This window comes from Rhynchophorus ferrugineus, unplaced genomic scaffold, assembly GCF_030347505.1.
Source record: "Rhynchophorus ferrugineus isolate W39M unplaced genomic scaffold, kcgeb_rfMv2 rfM9, whole genome shotgun sequence".
Classification (NCBI taxonomy): domain Eukaryota; kingdom Metazoa; phylum Arthropoda; class Insecta; order Coleoptera; family Curculionidae; genus Rhynchophorus; species Rhynchophorus ferrugineus.
The window spans coordinates 16698544-16724875 of NW_027472588.1; the positions used below are offsets into that span (position 1 = coordinate 16698544).

The 26332-nt window shown below is 29.1% G+C and overlaps 1 protein-coding gene across 3 annotated transcripts in view; it reads right to left on the bottom strand.

The window, feature by feature from the left end:
* The window catches only part of LOC143202105 (diacylglycerol kinase eta), a 436917-nt gene that overhangs the window by 280625 nt on the left and 129960 nt on the right, over positions 1-26332 (bottom strand). For 2 of the 3 annotated variants that reach the window (XM_076413384.1, XM_076413383.1), the window contains exon 1: positions 16677-16843. The exons of the other annotated variant lie outside the window; for it this stretch is intronic. The gene's annotated coding sequence lies outside the window, so the exon portion shown is untranslated. Of the gene's footprint in view, positions 1-16676; positions 16844-26332 lie in introns of those variants that run through there. 3 annotated transcript variants of the gene reach the window in all.

Here is a 26332-nt window from a genome sequence, read left to right on the forward strand (position 1 = left end):
TTTTATTTTGTTTCAGCTGCGATTCAGAAATGAGCATTCACTTAAACTATCATCGCCATAAGTGCCAAATAATATTCAATGGGCCTAATGTCTTCATTCTTTGGAAATAAAAAACCAAAATATGATGAAAATGACCTTTCCAGACCTCCCCATATAAAAAGCAACAACTTTTGACCTGAGTAGGATTTGTAGGGCGCTACCTTTATACATACAGTGTTTAATAGACCTTTCAAGAGCGCTGTAATACGATTACATTGAATAAGTATTGTTAGAGATATGCGAAATTTTTACTCGCAAACCTTATATATGCCTTATATTATGCGTCTTCATATATTTTCGAAAAGTTCTTTATCGACAAATTATTTTACCTAAATTCATTACCATATGCCTCTAACAGCAGTCGAAGTAATTTTCTCAAATTACGGAAGTGACATAAAAGCAAATAACATTTCCTCGGCTCAAAACTCGAATAGAAGAATGTTATACTGTTGACGGATGTCACATACGACATGACATTTTTAATCGCACAATTTTACATTATTTAACTGTCGACGTCTTTTGTTGTTAAACATAAGAAACTTGTATAATTATTAAAAACAGAATAACGTACAACTTCTCGTAAAATGTGTTATTCAACAAGAAAAAAGAGAAAACTTAAAGCTTTCTTATATATTTTTATTTATTATACATTACATTGTTTTCAATAACATTACATAAAAACAAAAACTTTCGATATATTTTTTTGCTTGTTTTGAGAGTAGGCCTTGAAATATACAAAATAAACAAATATGGAAGCTAAATATTTATCGACCAGAGATTGTTTTGTACTTATTTTAGGAAAAAGAAACAAAAAATATACTTTCCAGATTGTTTAACGACACCAGAAGTATTCTCATGGTTATACCGATTTAACCGAAAGTAGCTACCAGCTGAAAAGTGATATATAATATTGGATGTCCTCGATTTTTATATTCCTCCATTCTATTTAAATCCAGCACATAGTTAAAATAGGAAGATATTTCTGCTACTTAATTAGTGATAATGAATAAATGAAATTAATTTATATACCAAATAGTACATTATAAATAAATAAAATTAGATCGTTTAAATTAAACCTATTTACCTATTTTTTATACATAGGTTATGAGTCCTTAATAATTAGGCAAACAAATATATCATATTAATTAGTGTGACATAAAATCAATATTTGCGAAATTAAAGATGGAATTTTCATTTTTGTTAATACATTTTTAATACACTTATTAATATTTACACTAGTTCTTCATGTAATTTGTTTGAGATGGGTTTCGATTTCTGCATTACGATACATATTTTGACCTTTAAATTCGATTTTAACCTTCTAAGTAATGTCTTTCTTTTAATTCGCAAATGGAAGAATGCTTGGAACTGGAAGACACCGTCAATATTACTTCATCGCCGGCATTTGGGGAGAGTGTATACTTCTCAGCTAATATACCGCTGTTGGTGCCGCAGGATTTCGAATATTCTTTACTATCTTCTCCTGGATTTACTCTAACTGTTGTGAATATGTTGGTGTGTTCTATATTAATTCTCAAGTCAGTAAGGGTTTGTAATGCCAACTATATTATTAAGAATGCTGAAAACCTCAACTCTGTATCAACGAATATACCGTTATTATCAGCGAGCATCAGATCTGTTACAGAGTTTGCAGCATCATACTGTACGCCATGGCTGTTTTCAAAAACTTTCTACATAAGTGCCTCCACTAGCATATGGAGAGATAGTGGAGAGACATCTAAAACGACGAACATTTTTGAGAAAGCATATCGCTCTTGCACACAGCTAATACAGCCATCGTAAGATCAGGCAGATATTGGAGGATACCAGAATTTTGAAGTCAATACAAAGACGGTTGCCATTTGGTTCTCCAATCTACGGTATTGTCAGTAATCATCGTGGATAAAATCTCTGTTGAAAATTTTTTCCTTCTTCTTTTTACTTACCTTATGTTACTATAATCAGCGCCTTTAGATACTTAAGAGGAAACAGCGTTGTCATACCTCTATTGTCAGTTTTGATTTCCACGATTTGACTGTAGCGAGATGGGCCTGGATGACCAAAAAGTTGGAGGACAATTGTAGAGCTTAAATTGTAGAGCTTGAATTGAATGAAGAGTTATTAGATGAAAACTCGAACTCTCAAAACATTTTCGGATAGTTTTGTACTTGGAGAAAGACCCTAGAGGAGTGAAAATATCTAGGACACGAATTGATTGACAATGCCATTCGTTTCAGCATTGCAGTTCATAATATGGAAAAGGTTGTCTAGAATGATGAAAAATATTTTAGTTAACATATATTCTGCTAATTTTCATCAATAAATATATTTATTTCCAATAAACACTCAATATATGCAATCCCACTTTCTCTATTTATAATCACTAATTCCCTTCACATCCTAACAAAGAACATGATGCATACATTTATAATTAACAAGTTATAAACCACCAAAGATAACACTAATTGATATAAAATAACCTTCCTCTGATATTAATTGTCTTCAGTCAGCTAGTTAACTGTAACTATATCTAGAAGGCTCTTAATTATTAAAGCTTCCCTTCCACTCAGAGTCCTAAGCGATTCGTAAAATGTTAGCCGGGGTCTTTGTGAAACACATACTGTCAGACATCGGGAATGGATTAAATTCCCCGTGCACTTTAATATTTCAGATGACCTTTTGGCCTTCCAACGTGGGGAACGAGCAGCAACCGAATAATTTAAAAAGTTTCAGACAGACGTGCATGGAAAAAGGTGCTTTTTATATTCTATTTTTATATTTTCACTTTATTATTACATAGCCTTTTCGAAATAGCTGTCCCGGGTAATTATCATTAAAAGTATATCAAAAAAAATTCGTAATTCTGATTGGTTTCGATAAAAAAATTTCTTTTTGAAATTTGAGGGTTGAGCATAATTTCAATTACTTGTAATTAAACTACGTAATCGAAATACAAAAAGATATATGGATTTGTAATTACTTCTTAAAAATTTAATTTGTAACTGGTATTTCAATTACTAGTCGCAGGAGACGCGGCATTTATTTCAAATACTTATACATTTAAATACAAATATATTTAGCGATATCATTAACAGCGGTGATCTGCAAAAGATAACGCTCGATAGCGTCAGCTAGATATGTCAATCTTTAAATTTGACAATCCTGTAATAGAGTTAACTGTCAATTGTCACTTTCATCTTTAGACGGTTATCTTCGCGAAACTTCCGTATATTAATTAAGTTCATTAGTACGAATATCACGATGCGTGATCACATTTACTCTACATGTATATCTACAATGTCGGATGCCGGCTGCAGTGAAGAATCAGAAGATATGTAAATCAGTGAATCATCAACAATGCTGTAACGTACCCAGAATTTCTATTTAAGGCATTTTACCGTTATCACAACTAAAAAAGAACGTAGAGAGAGGGCTTGAAAAGTTTTTAAACTATCACTTGAAATAAATGTAGCTATACTGCAGTCTTGCTACCATCCTAATTACAAGATACGTCAGTTACGGGAAAATATCACAATAGATTAGAGACAAAACATACAAAACCTTGCAATCCATGCCAAATGACACAATAATGAAATATTGCCTGGGAGTACCCGAAACAGCACTATTAGTAAAAATGATGACAGTTTTATTGTTTGTGCGAACAGAACATCAACCACAGACTTCAAAAATGGAGTTAGGTCCTTGAAAGCTATCCAATTATAAAAATGTGTTGAGACAATATAAAACAAGTTTGCGCATTTGACTGTATTTCTCATACTGAATAAAAATAATTAAAATACTGTATATTGTATTTCAAATACATGATTCAAAGATATTTTTATTCGTACTTCAAATATATGCGATATATTATTCCTTAATTTACATTCCAGTGAAAGCAAAGCGTGTATTTTTCATTAATTTTATAGGAATAGATGGGATATAATGGGATATTACTTACTAACACATATAATGTCCTAAAAATAACGAATAAAAATGCCTGCATATTCCGCTCCAAAATTAGGTCTGTAAATCCAGTCGATCCAAAATTTTATTTCAATAGTAATTTTAATCTGTTTCGAAACGTTGTATTTAATGTTTTAAGAATAAGAATAAAAATTTAAGTATATTCCCCTTTAAAACGAACTGGGCTCATAAATAGTTTTCATATCTGTTAAGTATAACATTTTTCAGAATAGATATTGTCTTTTAAAAATGTTTTATTCAAATACCCACTAATATCTAAATAAATTGTTACCATAATTATTTTTTAATTTCCTGTTACAAATATTACCCTTAGTGTCCTTTCTGGTGTCTAGAACGCGCAACATTGGGTTAAAATATCATCTTAGTTCAATTACGTCAGTTCTATATTTTTATTGTTGGTATTTTTAATTTTTATTTATTTTCACGCTATTTAATTCTGCCTTGCGAACTATACCAAGAACTTCTTTGGCATCATCAAAGATAATCAAATCAGTAAAAAATCAACTCAGACTATTTCCTCCGTGGCCATTTAACAATTATAGTAAACTAACTTTTCACTTATAACTGGGACTTCATCAAAAGCAACATATTTTCTCTTATAGAATACTGTTCCTTCATCTGTGTCTAGTTCCAACATAGGTTCCATGAACAAACACCTGGATTCTCTGTGGATTTCATGATATCTCCTGGATTATAGAAAACATCTGCATGCGATATATAAGAAACTAGCCTAGCTTGCGTCCTGCTAAAATCTTCCAACTACTTCCTAACAATACTTCACTCATATATTTCACCATGGAAACCGTAAGTAGGTTCAAGGTTCCTTTCTTAGGTGTTTTTACTTTGACGAAGGGATAGTGGACAGCTATGATAACAGGTTTATAGGAAACACATATACAGGTTTTTGCATAATCTCCTGGTGTTTGCAGGAACAATCCTCCCTTTTTTATTAACCAGCTTATAAAATAGCAAAGTTTAAGTAATTACTAAGCTAATTTTAATGAATCAACATGGCTCCAATCCGAAACCAATTATTCAGAAGATGTAAATCTCATAGCAAAATATTTATAAAGTAAAAACGCAAAATAACAGTAAATAAGTAATAAATTACAAAATTATTTTACAATTCAACGGTTCTGTTTATTATGTTAATTCCTCTCTATTATATAACACATCTTGTATTATTACATTATGGCGTTGATTTAAGTCTATATTTATCGAAACATGTGTTTGCATAATTGATATTTAAATTACGGTAAAAGTGATGGAGATATTTATTATGTTTAATATTTCAAGCTTCAAAATAAGCAATTAATCGAGTATTTTTATGAGTGCAATAAACCAAGATCGATTATTTTATATTTGCCTGAACATTTGTTGATAAAACTGGTTTTAAGTTATTAGATCCGTTATTGTAATGGGAATTGTAAAAATGGATTTAGCAGGTTGACAAAAAACTTCTTACGGATTGCCCTAATATATTAATTATTTTCATTTGATGTTGTATGCCCAAATTTATTGTTAATTTTTCCAAATTTCACTGTGCACTGACTATTTCACCTTACACGAATTAATACTGCGTTATTTTTTGTGTTTATTCCCAAACCATATAGCTCTTCATTGCGAACTACATCATGAACATCAATATCTGCATTAGCGAATATAGCGCTTTCATCAGGGAACATTAGCTCGTTCAAGGAATTTGTAGCATCATGCAAGACGCCACGGCTACTTTCCAAAACTTTTTACATATTTTCATCCACTACTAAGATGAAAAGTAATGAAAAAACAGCGTTTCTTGGAGAACACCGGCTTAGACCTCAAATGAATTTGTTAAATCAAACCAAAATCCACAACCAAAGAAAACACGTTATAAATTTATTTAATTTTCGACAATCGTATGTGAACCTGAACTGCATGTGACTTTGAACCTTGAATGTACAACAGAATGTTAAATTATCTTAAGTGGCAACATATGTTCCCAAACTTCTATTGTTTTCGAAATATTGTTCAACAATAAAAACACATTATTCCCTCGTAAATGATCCCTAAACCATAAACCATCAACACGTTGCTCTAGAGATAAAGGCAAATTCAATATTGTAAAAATTCTTGAATATCCTTTGTAACTTATATATGGTATTGTAAATAAATAAAACAATTATTTATCCGGCCTAGATCATAACAATTATTCAATATTTACTTTATCGTAATTGGTCCACATGTGAATCAGATTATATATTATCCAACTATTTAATAATACAGCTATTAGAAATTATAATGAGTATATTTAGAAGCCTAATAGCATATTCAAGTATATAATTAATTTTCATTATGACAAAGCCTCCACTACATAAACTGACAGGGAAACAACACGTATTAGAAGTATTTGTATAACTAATAATAACCTATTCGACAATGTTCAAAGCAAAATTTATGATACTTCTTATCTTAAAGTTCCATACAAGAATTAATCAAGATTCAGAACTAAAGGAGGCATAAGATAAAATGAAAGTCTGACAACGACTTTGTTTATAAAATATATATAAATTAAATAATATTTTAAATAAAATTTATAGTTTAAACTGTTCAAAAGAATTATGATGATGGGAGAGCCAGAATAAAGTAAACAAGTATATATATTTAAATATCTAGGAATAAAAATTGAAGGCGTAATCAAGAGAGGAAATTAATGTAGAATTGGAGAAATTTTATACTTCGTCATGAATAGAAAATAGCAAGACCATAAAAAAAGATAAAAACAAAAATGGATAATATGGTAAGTAGAAACATGAGACGTCATAACAAGAGACGAGAGAAGTTAAGAGACAAAACGTAAATTAAGAGTCAATAAGTAAAAGAAAATACTGTAAAATTTGCTGTACATATAACGGCAAATTCAATGTTAATTATATCATTGTTTGTTCTTTACAGCTATTAATAAATTATAATGAGTATATTTAGAAACCTAATAATATATCCAAATATATAATTGATTTTTATTCTGACACAGACTATAAGAAAAATCAACTGACAGGAAAACAACACGTATTAAAAGTGTTTGTTTAACTAATAACCTATTAAACAATGTTCAAAGCAAAATTTATGATACTTCTTATCTTAAAGTTCCAAACAATAATTAATCAAGATTATAATTGATCGGGATAGATGTCTCTGTATCTGACAGTTTATATAAGTAAATTAATTAATTAATATTTTGTATATCGGAGAAATTACATAAATTACTGGCATTAGAGAATAAATAACATAGTAAAACTTTATGTAGTACAAGCAACTAAAGTAAATAAGCTTGTTTAAACCCGAATTTATGCTAGTAGTAGGATCTTCATATAGGTAGTTTTGTTGTAAACCTTATAGAATAAATTAGATTCTAGTTATTACAAATCTTAAATTTATATAAACAAAACAATTTATTCGTAAAATGTATTTTACATTAAACATTGTATAATTAAACTTACCATGTATATTTATTATAGTTATAACAATATTTTATGCATCTTGATATAAAACAAATAGATCAAACTATTTCAGCAAGTCCATTGAATGAATGAATAAAATTTCAAAGAAACTGGTATATCCAAGAGTCATCGGGAATATTCAACAAAAAACATTACAAAAACTGAATCAGGTAAGCAGTTAGATATTCAAAATCAATCTACTGATGTGGTTAATATTGAAACTATAGATGGTTTAAACTGTAGGCAAATTTTAGTTCAAATTCTCAAGCTACCTTTTAATAATATTGACGATAATGGTAATATTATTTTAAGTGCAGCATTAATTGATCCATCAAAGAGTGTTAAATATTTAAGAATTAAAGCAATTATTTAAATATTCTTAACACTACGAAACAATTGGGTATTTCCATTATTTCATGAGTCACTTTTTACTAATTTTTGATTGAAAAAAAAAGAGCACTAGATAGAAAAAATATTTCTATCAACTCTAATTTTAATTATTGTTTATTTTCTTTAAAAACTCTAAGCAAACCGGGTTGACATTGTCTGTATTCAAAAACCATCAATTCCGGCTGCAAATTCTGGTTACTAGCGTACTGGTTACTCGGAGGATACTCTAAACTTAAACTATGATCTGCTAGTCAGTTAAAATGCCTATAAATACCTATGGGGTGTAAATAGGGGGTTGCAATAAAACATCAAACCGACTAGTAACACAGCGATAACAAAACAAACTTTTTCGATTAATTTTCAATGCTTATCGTTACATAACCAACGAAGAACTGTACAGTGAACCAAATTGATTTCACGCAACCTAGAAGTAATGCAACTACCGGGCAACACGCAGGAAATCAAAAATAGAAACAAACTCGGACCATTTCAAAAATCGGCTTTTTTCTTATTAGGAATCGAATTAGTGCTCAATCAGATACGTAGCATTCGTCTAAATAAATGATAATCGATAAGACTTGTAATATTTAATAATTAATGGCAGTAAGACTTTTACACACATGCTCTCTCGGATTTTATCATTGCAAAATAATTATGTCGACTTTCCCTTTATACAGTCCTTAGAGACGAATATTTTCCTTCATATGCACAAATCAAATGCCGCAATCCAAATAAACCCGATAACAATCTCTAATATTGGTTTCGCTCGGTCTAAGCGTTCGATGCTTCTACCTGAAAGTTTCGGTTTGATCAGTCAGTCCGTGCAGTTTAAAACAACAAACGAAAGGAAATTTCTTTAAATTGAGCAGTAGAAAACACTTCCCGGAAATGTTGCTTTTTTAATTTTAACGAATTATTAGTTACACACAGTATAATAACTATCGAATACTCTACAGCATAACTTACGTTTGTCCATATTATCGGCAGACATATTAATTTAGTTTTTGTACCTAAATTCTAATAAAGTAAACAAACAAAATAACGAAGATAAATATTTCATATTGTTTTTCAATATACCTATCGATTTCGTGGTCGCTTGTGCGATTTAAAATGCTCGGTAATTTTCAGAATAGATGAAATAAACAAGCATCGAATCAAAATATTTTCCAAACCAGGAAATTGTTTCGCTTCGGTTTTCGATAGCCACTGAAAAAAAACTTGTAACGCATTAAAAGCGCCGAGTTTCAGCATATAATTCTAAAACTTCCTGGAAATTGCTTGGAATTTGCCGATATTCCATTTCGCTAAAGAGTTAAGAAGTATTTTTAAATGTAAACTCTGATATTTAGGAACGAAATTAATATTGTTTCTAAAAAAGCTCTTGCTCGGTTTCGTAATATAATGATACATTTGGAAGTGTGAGTATGAAATTAAAAGTTTTTGTTTTTTATGATAATGAAGATCAAGCATTTAGATATTTCAGTAGTGACAATGTCTAACAGACTGTTTTTATGTTTTGTGACTGATTTTTATCGTCATAAATTCCATCCGTTTATCAACTGCGATAGCTTCCACCCGAAGAAAGGAAAAACGTTTGATTAACATAAGAACAAAAATCTATAAATTTCCTTGAAGGCATCTCGCATGAGATTCAGTGACCATGAAAGGCAATATCATTAGTATGTAGAGATGATGATATATGTAGAGACAACAAGGAAATGAACAGCATGATTGGTTAGTTCTGTGCATGCGCATTACGACAGTCTATATATGATTATGTTTATTATGTGCTAATTCTAGGATTACGAATTTACTTATTATTTTTTTATATATGGCTGTAAAAATTTGATGAAATTCAGAAAGGACAAGTTTAAAATGAGAAAACCTTAGTTATTTTATTATTAATCGAATAATATATTAAAAATATATAATATATTTTAGCCAAGTACCCAGAACAATCAATTATCTCAAATAATCCGAGAATAACCCATTTCTATTAAATATATTGAAATTTAGATTGAACATTAAATGAAATATCCAAATATCAAAGTTGGTATAGGTGCAGCTTTTTGGAAATTTGAAGACTGTTTCAAGTCCTGTTTGTTAAAGAGGAAGATTTGAAACATAAAATAACTAAATAAACTAAATAGTACAGTAAAAAATATGAATAGATTTTTCATTACAAACCCAACAATAATTAACTAAACATGCTAACGAGAGAAAATGTATATCTAGCATATGCATTACTGACTGACAGAGGAAGAAATTTCTAGGATATCTTAGCTAATTTTATATATGACAAGCCAGCTTTTCATGTATTTGAAGTTTAATTTAAACTAGCTCGATGTTACCAGAGTCTTTGCGGGTCTAAAGAAAATTATAGATGTGGTTCAATTCTCCAAAATTACTTTTTATTTTAAATTAGTTCCTAGATGGCGGACTATTCATCCTGTTCGTGTCATTTTCCCTGCTCATAAAGCTTCCGAGACTTTAATTAAAATTTAATTTCTTGCTATTTTTTCCTTTCAGATATTAATAATGTAAAAGACACACATTTTTAATTAAAAATGTTTAGCCGGCATCAAACAAATTAGATTATATTTTAAGAAACTCACCTTATTATAACGGCAAAATTAATCTCTAATAATAGGTTATTAAGAAATTGAAAAATACTTAATTATAAATTAATATGGCTGATGATATATAATCGAGGCCGTATACGGTTACAAATACACTAAGATTTTGATGAAAATTATCGATTCAAAATAAAGTGTGAATCGTATATTAATGAATTATGATACATATTTCATGTATTAGTATTTTGAAAATACATAATAGTTGAGAGTTGAGAGAACAAATTGAGTTTATTAATAAATATTAATCCCAATTCTATTAATAAACCATGTGTTACTAGTGCAAAATATATTCGAAAACGTAACTAAATTAAAATATTAATAAAAATTACAATATATTCTAGATACAACAATATCAACAAAATTATCAGGATAAAGTAATTTTCAAATCTTACATAATTGTAAATAATGTAAAATGTAATACATTGTTTGGTAGGGAATGTTAAGTTTATATATATATATATATATATATATATATATATATATCAATATTAATATCATGCTATTAAAAATATGATATGATAATAATATGTAATAATGGCATGTTGCATACTATCACTACTGCAGACAATATTGTACATATTTGAATAAATTGATGCGGAAATATAACCTATTTAACAACAAACTGGTTTTGTTTCTTTTATATTAATTAAAGTTTCAAACACCTCCGTTAAAAGTCTTATTAAATTTATAAATATTAAATCTATATTAAAATTATCTGTCATCATAATTACTTATCCTTATTATAATATTTCATATGTATTTTTAGTTTCAACATTGCCAGTGAATCTTGGTTGCTCAGGTCCGTTTTCGTCTTGTTGTCAGAACTGTCAGTCAATAACCTAGACATCAAGATCTCGCATGTTTAGTTTTATTTATTTGTTGTGTTTGTAAGTGGCTGTTATATAATTAATTTTGATCTCAATATGAGTATTTATTCAAGTTAATTATAATTTTTATTTTACATTTAAATTTTACCGAACACGCAAAGTTTGAATGTTCGACTTATAGGCGAATTATGTATAAGTTTCAGATGTATATATATTACTTACTACATTATACAACTTTAAGATTAAAAAACAGTATTTCTATGTTTCTAAACTATAATAATATCTTATTTACAGTTGCAGACTCTTACTGATCCGTGATGCTCTGCAATATCATTCTTTGGAATTATATCAAAGGCTTTAAGATGAAAGAGTGAAGCCAGTAATTACAATTATGGCGTGCTGAGGCTGTCGTGTTTTCTTTAGTGTTCAAAACACATTTTTACTTCAATATTTAATTCATGGAACTTCTATGACGATCTAGTACTATATTAGAAATATATTATTTCTACAATAATATCTTGTTATGCTTGTCAAGTTTGTAAGAGAGTAACGTTAGCTTGTAAAGAGATGTAACTTTGTAATGAGAACTGTGGGGTGAATATATATAATGAATAGCTGATGATATTTAATGAAAACCATATACGGTTACTAATATGCTAAAATATTGATGAAAATTAGCGATACAAAATAAAGTGTTACTCAGATCCTAATGAATTATGATCAGTGGTTTAAAAAAAAAACAGATACAAGTTCTGATGCTATCAAAGATGTGATTGTAAATTTGCAAAAAGTGTCAGTTATAAATATATATAAATAATATACATATAGAATAACATATAATTACACATATTTCACATAATGAAGAGTGTGTTTGTATTTGTTTCTTTCAAAATATTTATCATAATAGATTAAGATACGACTGACACTTTATTTTGAATCGATAACTTTCATCGAAATCTTATCGTATTTGTAACCGGTGTCCATTACATATCATCAGCATATTAATTTTTAATTAAGTATTTTTTAATTTATTAATAATCTATTAATAGATATTAATTTTGGCGTTTTAATAAGGTGAGATTCTTAAAATATTAAATATTATCTAAATTGTTTGATGCAGGCTAAACATTTTTAATTAAAAATGTATGTAAAAATTAAAAAATTAAAAAGCATTATTAATATCTGAGAGGAAAAAATAGTAAGAAATTAAATTTTAATTAAAGTCCCGATAGCTTTATGAACAGGGCAAATGACACGAACAGGATGACTAGTCCGCCATCTAGGAACTATTTTAAAATAAAAAGTAATTTTGGAGAATTGAACCACTTCTATAATTTTCTTTAGACCCGCAAAGACTCTGGTAACATCGAGCTAGTTTAAATTAAACTTCAAATACATGAAAAGCAGGCTTGTCATATATAAAATTAACTAAGATATCCTAGAAATTTCTTCCTCTTTCAGTCAGTAATGCATATGCTAAATACACATTCTCTCTCGTTATCATTTTTAGTTAATTATTTTTAAAGGGTTTGTAATAAAAAACCTATTAATATATTTTACTCAACTATTTAGTTCTTTTATTATTTTCCAAATTCTTCTCTTTGAAAACAAGGACTTAAACCAGTCTATAAGTTTCCAAAAATCTGCATAAATATTAACTTTCAACTTATTTAAGGTTCTATCTAAATTCCAATATATTTGATAGAGCTTGGTTATTCTTGGAGAATGGTTATTTGAGAGAATTGATGGTTCTGTCTATGGATATTATTTTGTTTTCCCTTAATTTCCTTCTAGACTATTATTTTAAGAAACATAAGGGATATCTAGAAAAATAGTGAATAGATATATTAGATATGATATAAATTATTCTTTTTAATTTAAATATATACATTTTAGATATTCTCCAACTTTATTAGTACATTAAACTTATAAAATAGGTTATAATTAAGAACATACAGGTTTATATTTAAATATATTGTTTTAGTTATATTACTTTAGCAAGAATTCCTGCACGGTTCACATTTCAATTTCAATGGTTTATTTAATTGTGAACATGATAAAAGTACATATTCTAGCAATTACAATCTAAATACAGATTCACCTTCATCTAAGTGAGTGGCATTTCTATTATTTATTTTCATTTTATAAATTATATTCAATTCTATAGGGTAATATATTTATATATATACAGCATTATATTTTATAAAAATTATATTATAATTATAAATATTTATATTTATACATTCATTTTATTTATAAATATTATGGCATCGAAATTTATGCCATAATATTAAAATTGAAATAGAAATAGTGAAATAATTGAAAAATAACTTTCATTTAAACAACCTCTAAAGTTGATTACCATATCATGATTTGCGCCATTGATTAGATGAGTCCCAGTATGAGAGTACATCAGAGGGTGAGAGCTGGTATAAAAACAAAAAGGAAAATAACGAGAATAATACATTAAAACGTATGTGCGGCTTGACAATATTATATTAAAGGATATATATGTGACTTGTGTAATTTATTTTTATTAGAATCGAATAGAAATATGATTATAAATATTTCATTATAGATTGTAAATATTTATAGGAAATAAATTGAATTTTATAAAAATATAGATAGAAGTGACACTACAAGTATTGAGGCATCAGTGCATGAGATTAAATATAGTGGATTGTGTGCTCTTACACAAGCCGCAATTTAAATTTTTACACTTAGTTTTTTAAACGTATATTGCATTATTGAAAATTGTCTTTATATAAAAAAAAAATATATATATATACATATATATATATATATATATATATATATATATATATACATATATATATATACATATATATATATATATATATATATATATATATATATATATATATATATATATACAACGTGTGTATTCAAAAACTAACGGGAATTTTGTCAAATTGATATGACTTTAATAGTTAACAATGTTGGCAGGCATGTTTGGTTTTTTAATTATTAAAGCCAGCGTTGATATAGCGTTTGTCGGTTTTTTATGTAAAAATGTTGACTTGATACAGTTGTCCTGTTAATTTTTTTTATAAATAAGATATCCGACGTATAAAAAGTTTTTAAAATATTAAGGATAGCTTTCGTTTTGTACATTTAAAAACATTGCCATAAAGACGTTGAGTATGGCGGACACATGAGTCATCCTATCATATCACCAATTAGTGAACACGTGAATAATGAACGCGAAATAATTGGTTATGTTGTGTTATCACCACATCACATAATCGATAAAAATTTACAAATCAATTCATGGATTTTGCATCACAACAATGCAACTTTTTAGGTAAAAAAATAGAGTCACAGAATTCATATTCGATGATAGGTCTCGTGTAAAAAAAGAATCCGCATGTAGAATATAAATTAAATATAGAGAAGATAAATGAGGTATATATATATATATATATATATATATATATATATATATATATATATATATATATATATATATATATATATATATATATATATATATATATATATATATCTGAGAGAATAATACTGGATAAAGATACTGACATAACTGCAATAGTACTTCATTACTTATTCGTAAATTTTTGGACAAAATAGTCCCGAAAATACTTTAAAGATTGGAATAAGCACTGGAATAAGTCAATAATATCCAATAGTAAATAGTTTAAGGAAATAAAATATAATATAGACGAATAAATAAAATTCCTTCTAGAAGATAAGATTATTTTGCAATGGTCAGATATTAAATTATGTTTACTTGAAGGTATATTTAGCTGCGAAAGAAAGGCATGAAAAAATTTGATCCTATACGTTAAGAAAATTGGAGAATAACAAGAATCGTTTGTCCTGTATTCACAGGGTATTTAAATTGCGCATGCAGCTTTTTCATACTCATAATATAAGCATTAGCAATACATTTAGAATTTTAAGAATATCGATGAATTTAATACATGGGAAACACAGGTAACCGTATATTGGCAGGTAATAAATGCATTAATTTGTGCATCAAGCGATAAAATAATATTACAATTATAAAATAACTTGAAATGATAATATATTAAAATATAATATAATTTTAATTCCTTATTTGTTGGTGAGTTTTTAGTTCCCACGTAAGACATAAAACAAACTAAAAAGCAGTAGAATAACGAAAGCCATAGAAGACTAATTAAATATGAGCTATTTGTTAGAGCCAGATTTAATAATATTACATAAAATAATAACTTCAAAGAAATAAATTTACTGACAGGAAAAAATTACAGCTACTGGTTTAAATATCGTAGAGTGGAATAAATAAGTAATGAACCAAGCAATTTTATTTAAAACTTAGGTAAACAAATTATTCTTTAATTTTTTAATATTTTAGTTGAGAAATATAGATAAAAGAATACCTAAATTAAGTAGTGAATATATGCAGGAGATTAAATAAAAATAGTTGCATAATTTGCATAGATGGAACACATAGAACAAATAGAAGAAATTGTGAATTATTAACAGTAAATTTGTAAAGGTTTTAAAGCATTCTTAAGTATTAAAGTATTTAACAATTAATGAAATAAGATATGTGTTTATATGCCGTTTTAGTGTTTTGTTAAGTTTAGAGAAATCAATAGTTAATTTAATGATTGTAAATATATTCTTTAATATACATTTCCAAATTGTAATAAATAAGTTCCACAATTGTATTCCTTATTGTTTTAACATAACATACTAACTAAAACTAACTTAAAATACTTTAAGATTGTTTTATTCATACATTATCTGATTTAATTTTTTTTACTTAATTTATTAATAAATATTTATGTTTATAACATAATAGTAAGGAAATATCATGTAGACTTATATTTGATGATCTGATTGTTATTACAGTTCTGTATGTAATCTTACTTACTGATATTTTGTTATAATGTTCACTGGTATAGTAATTTAAACTTCGACTATTGAAACTTAATGGAAATTAGATTTAATTAAATGCGATTTCATATGTGTTAATGACAAGAGTTCTTGAAATGTTTGCAAATATTTTAATACACAGACATCTATTATATTAATTAATGTTACATATCAAATACATTTCTGATGTTACTGAAAATACAGTGAAAACAAGTCTTAGTTAAATATAATTTTTAATATTCCCTCTACTCTATTATGAGAGAAGCATCATCAATTTATATATTGTGATCGAATTTTGACCACAGGGCGATCACAAGTTTATATCAATAATAAATAACGTGACAATAAAAACGCTTGTTGCTTATAGTTTAACAGGTTAGCAGGGACCAAAAAAAAAATCGTATATCTAAACTCACCTGACGGTCCTAGCCGAGAATTCGGCGCCGAAACGAAAAGGGGAAGCGGTCGATGGGTAAAAACCCGCGAAAGCTCACATAGGTGATCACGACGCAGGTGCTGGCGATGGTTAGGTCGGCATCCGGCCCTGGATACGTCCGCTTCGTGGTCGGGCAACGATCAGACTGGCGCGATCGCCGAGCTCGGGGCCCGTGGTGTCTCGTCGACCAGATTACAACCGTGACGTCATCGTGTACGTTGCCGAAGACGGCGTGCGACGCCACGAACGACGACCTCTCGGTGATTAGGGCGCCGCGACGCTGATGATGCTGGACGCGCGAGAAAAACTCAAGTCGGAGCCAGGTGGCAATCGACCACACTCTAGGTCAAGATCGATTAAAACGACGATACAGATTATATTAATCATGCCGGATTAAAGTTTATGTTAATCCGCACAAAGTTGTTTCAATAATTTTCACGTCTTTTAATGGGGTCTACAAACTATCTATAGTCTATTCAAAATAACAGTTAATTCACGCCATCAAGATGTTTAATATATTGCCTGTCGCAATTTGCAAATTCGTTTTAAAATTTGAAAATATTTTCCTTCACTTTACATTATTCTAGTTACAAAGAGACACAATGCTGTCTGATAAGTTGGACATGTAGCCGAACCAGACTGCAAAAGTCGTCCCGTTGTCAAATCTCCGCAAGATTCTTCAAAATATTTATTATAATAACTACAGGTTATAAACCGGCAAACGTTGTTTTAACGCTTTGGTTGTTTTCGTCAATTTCAAGTCGCTGCTTATTATTAGTCCTATTGAAAATACCGAATCCAGACAGAAAATAGTTTGGGTCTCTAATCAGTTACCTCGAACAGGAACGAGAGAGTGCCAGTAAAATTCGTTTGAGAGGTACGTATTGTTATTTGTAAGCCCTAAGTTGCTACAGTTTTTATTGAAAATATAATTAACGTGTTTCAGCTTCACTGAATGGACGCGGTCAATGAAATATTTCAAAAAAATGAGAAATATAATCTTAGATTCACCAAAAAGAAACCCTCCTCATACGAAGAGGATAACGAATCAAGATCAGCTTGATGTTAGCTCCATCAGAGATCAATTATATGAAATTTATAAAATCAGGGAGTGATATAGGACATTCGTTCGTAAACTGTTGGTTAATATATTTAATTGATGTAAAGATGGATGTAAACATTTCAATACTGACAGTTTCCAAAACAGGGTGATGAAAGTTGAAGCAACAAAGGTGAAAGATAATTAATATGCGATGACTGTAGGAAATCTTATTGTAGAGTGTGAAAAATTTATATGCGCAGATATATGTGTAATTGTTCAGAACATCATCATCATACAGGTTAAAATGTGTCAGGAAAGAAGATATGGCAAATTCATTAGGGAGAATGTAGCGATTAAATCTAGCTTTTCAGTAACATCAGAAATGTATTTGATATGTAACGTTAATTAATATAATAGATGTCTGCGTATTAAAATATTTGCAAAAATTTCAAGAACTACCGTCATTAACACTTTTGAAATGGCATTTAATTAAATCTAATTTCCATTAAGTTTCAATAGACTTATACAGGTGGAACAGAACAAACTATGGAGAAATACTAGAAATAAAGAGAAGAGTGACATTCAAATGACATTATAAGAAAACATTGTACCGAAAGAAACAAGAAGTAAACGTAAAAGGTAAATATATATGTAATTATATTAAAATATATTATATGGATATACAATTGTTAGTTAGTTGGATTAGGCCTCCAGGGGATACCAGTAAAATAAAAAAGAGTTAAAAATAAATATAATTAAACAATTATAACTACTAGAAACAATTAGAAGTAAAACTGAACTAAAAATCAGTGTTGATGTAGCAATCAGTGTTGATGAGCCTAGTAAGAAATTACCTGAACGCTATGTGCAGTTGGACACGCTCTTTGGTCAACAAAAGGGATTTTAAATATGTTCATGTTTTATATATGATCAACATTGGTTATAACATTTTTGCATAAAACTTTAATAGACCCCAAAAAGAATATCCTACCACCACTATATATAAAGTTAAGATTAATGAAATAATAGTACCAAGGGATACCAGTAAAGGAAAAAAGAGTTAAAAATAAATATAATAAAACAATTATAACTATTAGAAATAATTATAAGTAAAAATGAACTAAAAATCAGTGTTGATGCGGCAATATTGCGACGTTTTGACGACAATTCAGATGACGTGATTTCACTGTTTTATTGAACGGAAAATATAAACTATTATGTAATAACTTATCTAATTTACCAAAAAAATTCTACCGATTTAATTTATAGTACTTGCCTCCCCTGAAAATTCGACTTGAACAAATTCTGAAACCATTGCAGCAAGAATGAGCACGTTCGAAAGGTTTCTTGTTTTATATATCATCATATTTAAGAATTTTTAAATATTAATGCAGTTGTTCATTGAGTTCGTACAATTATACTAAAAATAATTTTGAATTAGAATCAGGTTTTTTAAGCTAGGACCGCATTATAGATTAATGGGAAATCACCTTGATAAGATAAACGTTTATTAGCATGCCCAAATGATATATTTTTATAATATTTGTCACAGAGGATTTGTAAGATTCAAAATTTGACTAAAAATTTAATTTTGTGGACATAACATTACATTACAAGAGCTTTAAGATAGTGTCTAATTCTCAACTAATACGCTGCCCTAATTTCCCCATAATTTCGAATATTCTTCACTAAATATCGTCATAGTTAGCGATCGACCGTTCGTTGCTGCTGCTGTTCTGGCCTTGAACAATGTCTCATATTTTTCAGATCACTTTCTATGATCTTAATCCAGTATTTTCGCAGCTGCTTTTTGCATCTTCTGGCCAAAAAGTCGATTTCGGTACTAAAATTTTGGAGAAATTCGTTCTTTTTTCATCGATAAATGTATAACATTGTAAAAGCATATCTGAATGTGTCCCTCAACTGTGCACTCAAATACATCACTCAACAACTCAAACTCAAATGTCGCATCTCAAATGAATAACTTCAATTCCAATACGATCTTGGATAAAAAAACATGTAGGATTTGACTTGGCACTTGAAAGAGCTCAAGCTTTAGATAGGCCTCAAGATATCGCACTGCAGTAGCGTCCAAATCTCAGAGTTATTCAGGATCTTCTCCTATTATTCTCTCTATTATTGATCGCAAGTACTTGAACTCCAATCCTTGTTATAAATTAATACCGCTGAGATTTACCATAGCAAGCGACCTGTCACTAATTAATACTTTGGATTTTTTTAATTCTCGAAACCTGAAGATCTGTAGGAGCGAATATATTATTATGAAGACTAGTGGGGAGATGAAAAGAGACTTCGACAAAACCACCACAAATAAATTTGACAAATTAATTCACATTTACACATAGCTAATAGAATAGTTAAAAGATGCTTGAAGTTTAATAATACTTTGGAGAAAATTTTCACCTTCCCAAGCTGCCCAAACTGAGTGTCAGTATATACAGTTGAAACCAGAACTAAAATCAATAAAAACGACAAATACACGCTTTCTGCATTTAATATGTTCCATATATATAATCGTTTTGTATAAATGGCAACGTTATTATCTCGTTGTGTAATTTTCAACCCACTGATGTTGATATAACTTAAGCTAAAAATAAATAACAGAATTTTTAAGCATACCTCACACACTACTCTATTTGAACATCGACCCGCCGCTACTGAAAAACACTATATAGAGATAAATATATTGGATTAGATTTCTTTAAATAGATTTCCAAAAAATCAATATCCACACAAAAAAAGAGAATAGGAAATAATGAAGGTCATTTAAACCCAAATAATGGAAGCTGAACGAATATATATTGATTTAATATATTACAGCTTTTTTACCTACTTTCTCTGCCCACATGTGTTCGCTAAGCCAAAATCTTGTACGGGCTAACATATTAATATAAAAGCCTCTAACGAACTAAACGACATTAATTTCAACTAATTAATGTTCAATCTAAAGATCATCTTCAATAATAATAGGGAGCCGTGGAATTCATTAATATCTTCTTATTTTTATTTGTTATTTATAAAGCTCTATATCTTAGATATAAATTAATCGCAGAAGGCTACGATTTGTTTAAAGTTCAACGGTAAACAGAGAGAGTAATTGTTTTACCAGCTGTGATATTAATTTCAATATAATGCGTTATGAAACGGAAAATACCAACGTAAGTTCGAGGAAAGTTAAATCTAACCTGAAGAGACTTCGCCTTGTTTGAGGGCTTTACTTAATTAGTAACTAACATAACTTGTCAGTTAGTTGTCGAAACTCTTACAGCAACATATCACAGATACGTATTTAACAGAACGTGAACAAATATAATAATTGATTATTAACTAGCTGCTCGGTCACGTATTTCTTTGCCCACGATGAAATAAAAGGTTAATATGTAATTCTTCTTTTTTATAAATTCTACTCCGATTCAATAAATACGTCAACAATAAAGTTCCTGAGTTATTTAGTCCTCTGATTTAGAAAGTAATAATAGAAAGCTGTATCGCCCGCCAATTTCTCACGTGTTAATAATTCAATTCATTTTTATTATTATTATTACTTATTATTTATTTTGTAATATTATTATTAGACTTTATTACATAATTGAAATTCATCACTATCTATAGCTCACTCACTCAAAATATTAATATATTAATAAATAATTAAAATACGGGAAATATTCAAAAGATAAAAAGAATTAATTGACAGGCAATTAGAAAATCGTCAGTGAAATGCTACTAAATGTATGAAAGGAAGTCATTTTCCCATAGAATAGTAACAAGTAATGAAGAGACAAAGAAAAATGGATTTATTTCGAATATTTCAAGCCCGAAAATCATGACTATCACTTGATGAAGCCGACACCTTGGACATAAAACTATGCTCTGTGTCTGCTGTTGAAACTATTGAAACCTGGATAAGCTGTTAGTACAACAAACAAACAACTTGAACTGTGTACTGAACCAGAAATATATACAATACACTCAAAGATATAATAAGGAGTAGCATGACAACGCCCGACGGTTAAAGAGGTACTGAAATCACTTAGAGAAGATTTATCGCTTCAGCCGTACATTCCAGACCTGCCTTCATCGGACTATCAAATTTTCGCATCGATGGGATTCGCGTTTTCAGAGCAACCTATTTCGAAGAAGTAAGAAATGGCTCAATGAATGATTTAGCTCAAAGACATGACTGTTTTGTTGATGCCATCCATAGATTGACTGAAAGATGAGCATAATGTAGAACATCAATGGCCAATATTTTGAATAAATAGTAAGAAATTATCTGAACGCTGTGTGCAGTTGGACACGCTCTTTGGTCAACAAATGGGATTTTAAATATGTTCATGTTTTATATATGATCAACATTGGTTATAACATTTTTGCATAAAACTTTAATAGACCCCAAGAAGAATATCCTACCACCACTATATATAAAGTTAAGGTTAATGAAATAATTTGTAAAAGCTTTACCTAAAGATGGTGATTATTTAAGTTGATTATTTTAGTGATTATTATTAGCACAAAGGAATGGGAGGCTTCAATATCATGTCAAGTAGTTGTAACTAAGTTTCTGGTTAATTTAAAAACCTCTAACTGCAAATTTATTGTGTCTAATATGATACACATGTAGAACACATTTACTGCACAACTATCTTACTTATTTTCTGATTTTAATTCAAGGTTTCATTAGGAGATAATATATATAGATAAATTATATTATATATAGAAACCACGGAATAGATGATGGGCAATTTCTGTCGGTTAGTTTACAAAGAATAATATATCTTAATATATGTTAAAAAAATATTTCGGAAAAAAAACTTCAACTCGCAAAAATAGAAACGATTCTTTTGGAAGTAAATTGGTTTAGACATTTTTTATGTTAATTGTTGGGTTTATACCATGAATTCCTCAAAATACACGAAAAAAAGTTCCAGAGGAATTTGTGTTTGCATAAATATTGAAGAACATGAAATTTTGATCCAGGGTTTTGATCACTTATTTTAGATAACTTAAATTAAAAACAATAATTATTAATCAATTGTTATAAATAATTATTGATATAATTGTTTTGTAAATTTGTAGTGATTTAGAGCTATATTTCGACTTATTAGAATAAGGTGTTTTATTTCAAGTATTGTTCATTGTTATCTATCAATTTTGCTCATAAATTCAAGTAGCAATTAGATAGCGCCTTGGCAAGATCCTTGAGCTTTAAAGCGAGCCACTTAACGAAATAATTAGCTTCTTATTGATCATCATCTTATATTTCAAGGATGGAAGATACCTACTTCTCAACCATTACACATTAATGCCGCAGGACTTCGAAAATTCAGACCACACCAACTACTGCCACTATTAACGATCAGCCGCATTCGTTCTAGCCTAGGACAATGCTAAACTCCTTTTTTCCATATTGAGATTTCTTCTCTGGATCAATATCAGATCGATCTCGGTTCATCCCGTCTTTTTTGAAATTGCACGTTACCACTTCCGCCCGCAAGCACTACATAATACCTGAGGAACTCGTTAACTTTTCATTATTAACATTCCACAAATAGCTTTTGGAGATGGGTTTACTTGCAAGTTATTTTGATTTTTATCTCAACGCTTTTGTTACCTAAAGGGTGTCTAAGATGTCTAAACATGTACGCATGATATAAATATTTTTTAATTGAATTTTTCTTAATTGTGTCATTAAATATATTACACCACAAAATTATATACAGAAAAGCACATCAAGTACATTTGCTTAATTGCCGGCTTTACTGATGTATATGCACTCTTGAATTGTATATTCTTTGACTATTGTACATTGATAAGGTTTAATTGATGAACCTCCGTCCAATACATGAAAGGTTGTAGTTGTGGACACTTTCGACTTCAAAAAACCGACAAGGAAATCTAGTGGTATTAAACCACGTGAGCTAGGGCGACAATTATATTACTTTCTACGAATTATTTACGGAGAAGTAAAGTTCTATGATGCCTCCAGTTTAACATTCTTACTAAACATTGAGCTATTGTGGATGCAGTTGTTATTTTTTTGCAATGACGTGGGATTTCTTATATCTCAAATCTGACAATTTAGATTATTGACAAGGCAATCAATATGAAAAATAAATATACCTTAGTTGGCCTTCAATAAGAACATTTAGCTTCAGATCTTGTGTCAATTAAACTTTGAGAGGAAGCAGATTTTTGATAAGTATACACTGTATAGAGCAAACATCCTTGGAATGTTTGGACGTTTTTGAAAAATGTATTATTAAACAGATAGTAAACAAAAATCAAGAAAAAAGTAAGAAGAAATGTCTATGTGTCCGCGAGAGATTGTATATACATATATATATATATATATATATATATATATATATATATATATATATATATAGGTTTTCAAACTAACCAGAAACTTAGGTAAAACTACTTGACATGATATTGAAGCATCCCATTCCTTTGTGGTAATAATAATCACTAAAATAATCACACCTAAATAATCACCATCTTTAGGTAAAGCTTTTACAAATTATTTCATTAATCTTAACTTTATATATAATGATGGTAGAATACTCTTTTTGGGGTTTATTAAAGTTTTATACAAAAATGTTGTAACCAGTGTTGATCAGATATAAAACATGAACATATTTAAAATCCCTTTTGTTGACCAAAGAGCGTGTCCAACTGCACACAGCGTTCAGGTAATTTCTTACTATTTATTCAAAATATTGACCATTGATGCTCTACATTATGCTCATCTTTCATTCAATCTATGGATGGCATCAAAAAAACAGTCACGTCTCTAAGGTAAATAATTCATTGACCCATTTCTTACTTCTTCGAAATAGGTTGCTCTGAAAACGCGCATCCCATCGATGCGAAAATACGATAGTCAGATGAAGGCAGATCTGGAATGTACGGCGGAAACGATACAACTTCTCTAAGTGATTTCAGTACCTCTTTAATTGTCGTGAGTTGTCATGCTATTCCTTATTATATCTTTGAATGTTTTGTATATATTTCTGGTTCAGTACACAGTTCAAGTTGTTTGTTTGTTGTATTAACAGCTTATCTAGGTTTCAGTAGTTTCAACAGCAGACACAGAGCATAGTTTTATGTCCAAAGCGTCGGCTTCATCAAGTGATAGTCATGATTTTCGGCCTTGATATATTCGAAATGGGTTGGATGGGAAAATGACTTCCTTTCATACATTTAATAGCATTTCACTGACGATTTTCTATCTGTCAGTCAATTCTTCTTATCTTTTGAATCTTTCCCATATTTTGATTATGTATTAATATAATAATATTTTGAGTGAGTGAGCTGTAGATAGTGATGAATTTCAATTATTTATATTTCAATTATGTATATTATATATATATATATATATATATATATATATATATATATATATATATAAAATGCTCTTATATTTTCCTAATTTCTTTTATCCACAAAAACCATCCCGAGTTAAGTCTTTTATCTAATAGATTGGTTTCTTGGAAATTTGACCGTAAACAGCGGAGCTAAAGGTTGGTCCAGTACAATCACTCTTTTTTTCCGAAAAGGTTTCGAAAAATAATTGCTTTTTCCCCTTCTTCTATAAGATATTTGATCGGACTCGAGAAAGGATCTATCGTTGTTTATTAACCAAGTTATGTTACAAGGGTAGTCTCAGAAGTACATGATTTACAAACAGTGTTGTGGAAAATGCTAATTCACGGCTAATTTTTGTTTATAATTATCATTTATCTTAAGCAAGAATCATAGTGCATGTATTTTTTACGATGTATTTTACCTAGCGGCTGATATATAGTAAAGTGCTTACAATTAAGATTTTCGTTTATATAAATATCAGGTTGGATCGGCAATATGATATGTATAGTATACAATAAGCCATCGTATTCAACATTTTCCATTAAAAATTTTTTTTCCAAAAAATTTCCTAGTTTTTTATTTGAATTCATCCTAGTTTCTTAACTAATCTAGATGATAAGATTTCATTTTTGCATTCATTTAATTAAACGGAATCAACCTATTTACTATGAAAAGAAACTCCACATTTACTTTAAACATTTCTTCACCTAACTTACTTGAGCTTAAAGTTGACCTTGGAATAATTTTAAGGTTTAGTATATATATTGTAATATGATTGAAATGGATCTATCGTCTGCATTATTGATTGAACAAGTCACCGCTTCTTCCATTAAGGCAATATAATTTTCAGGTTTTATTTGCTTTCATGAATTTTAATCACCGATAAAAAGTTAATGAAAGCATCGATGTAATAATACAACCTAGCCTAACTATTGAATTTGATATTCTTTACCTTCCTCTATATGAAATAGCAGTCTTTCATTCAATATTATTGAGTTGTTCAGAGTTTGCATATGCTACTCATGGAATACTCAAAATTAGATTTATGACATTTATCACTTCTATTATTTTATTTGAATTAGTCTATTGTAGAAGCTCATTAAATAATTTTAGGAACATATCATTATATTGTTCCTAATCATCGTTTTCAATTTCAAAAATTTAGAAGTGGTTATGTTAAGATCAATGATAAAGGGTAACCAAAA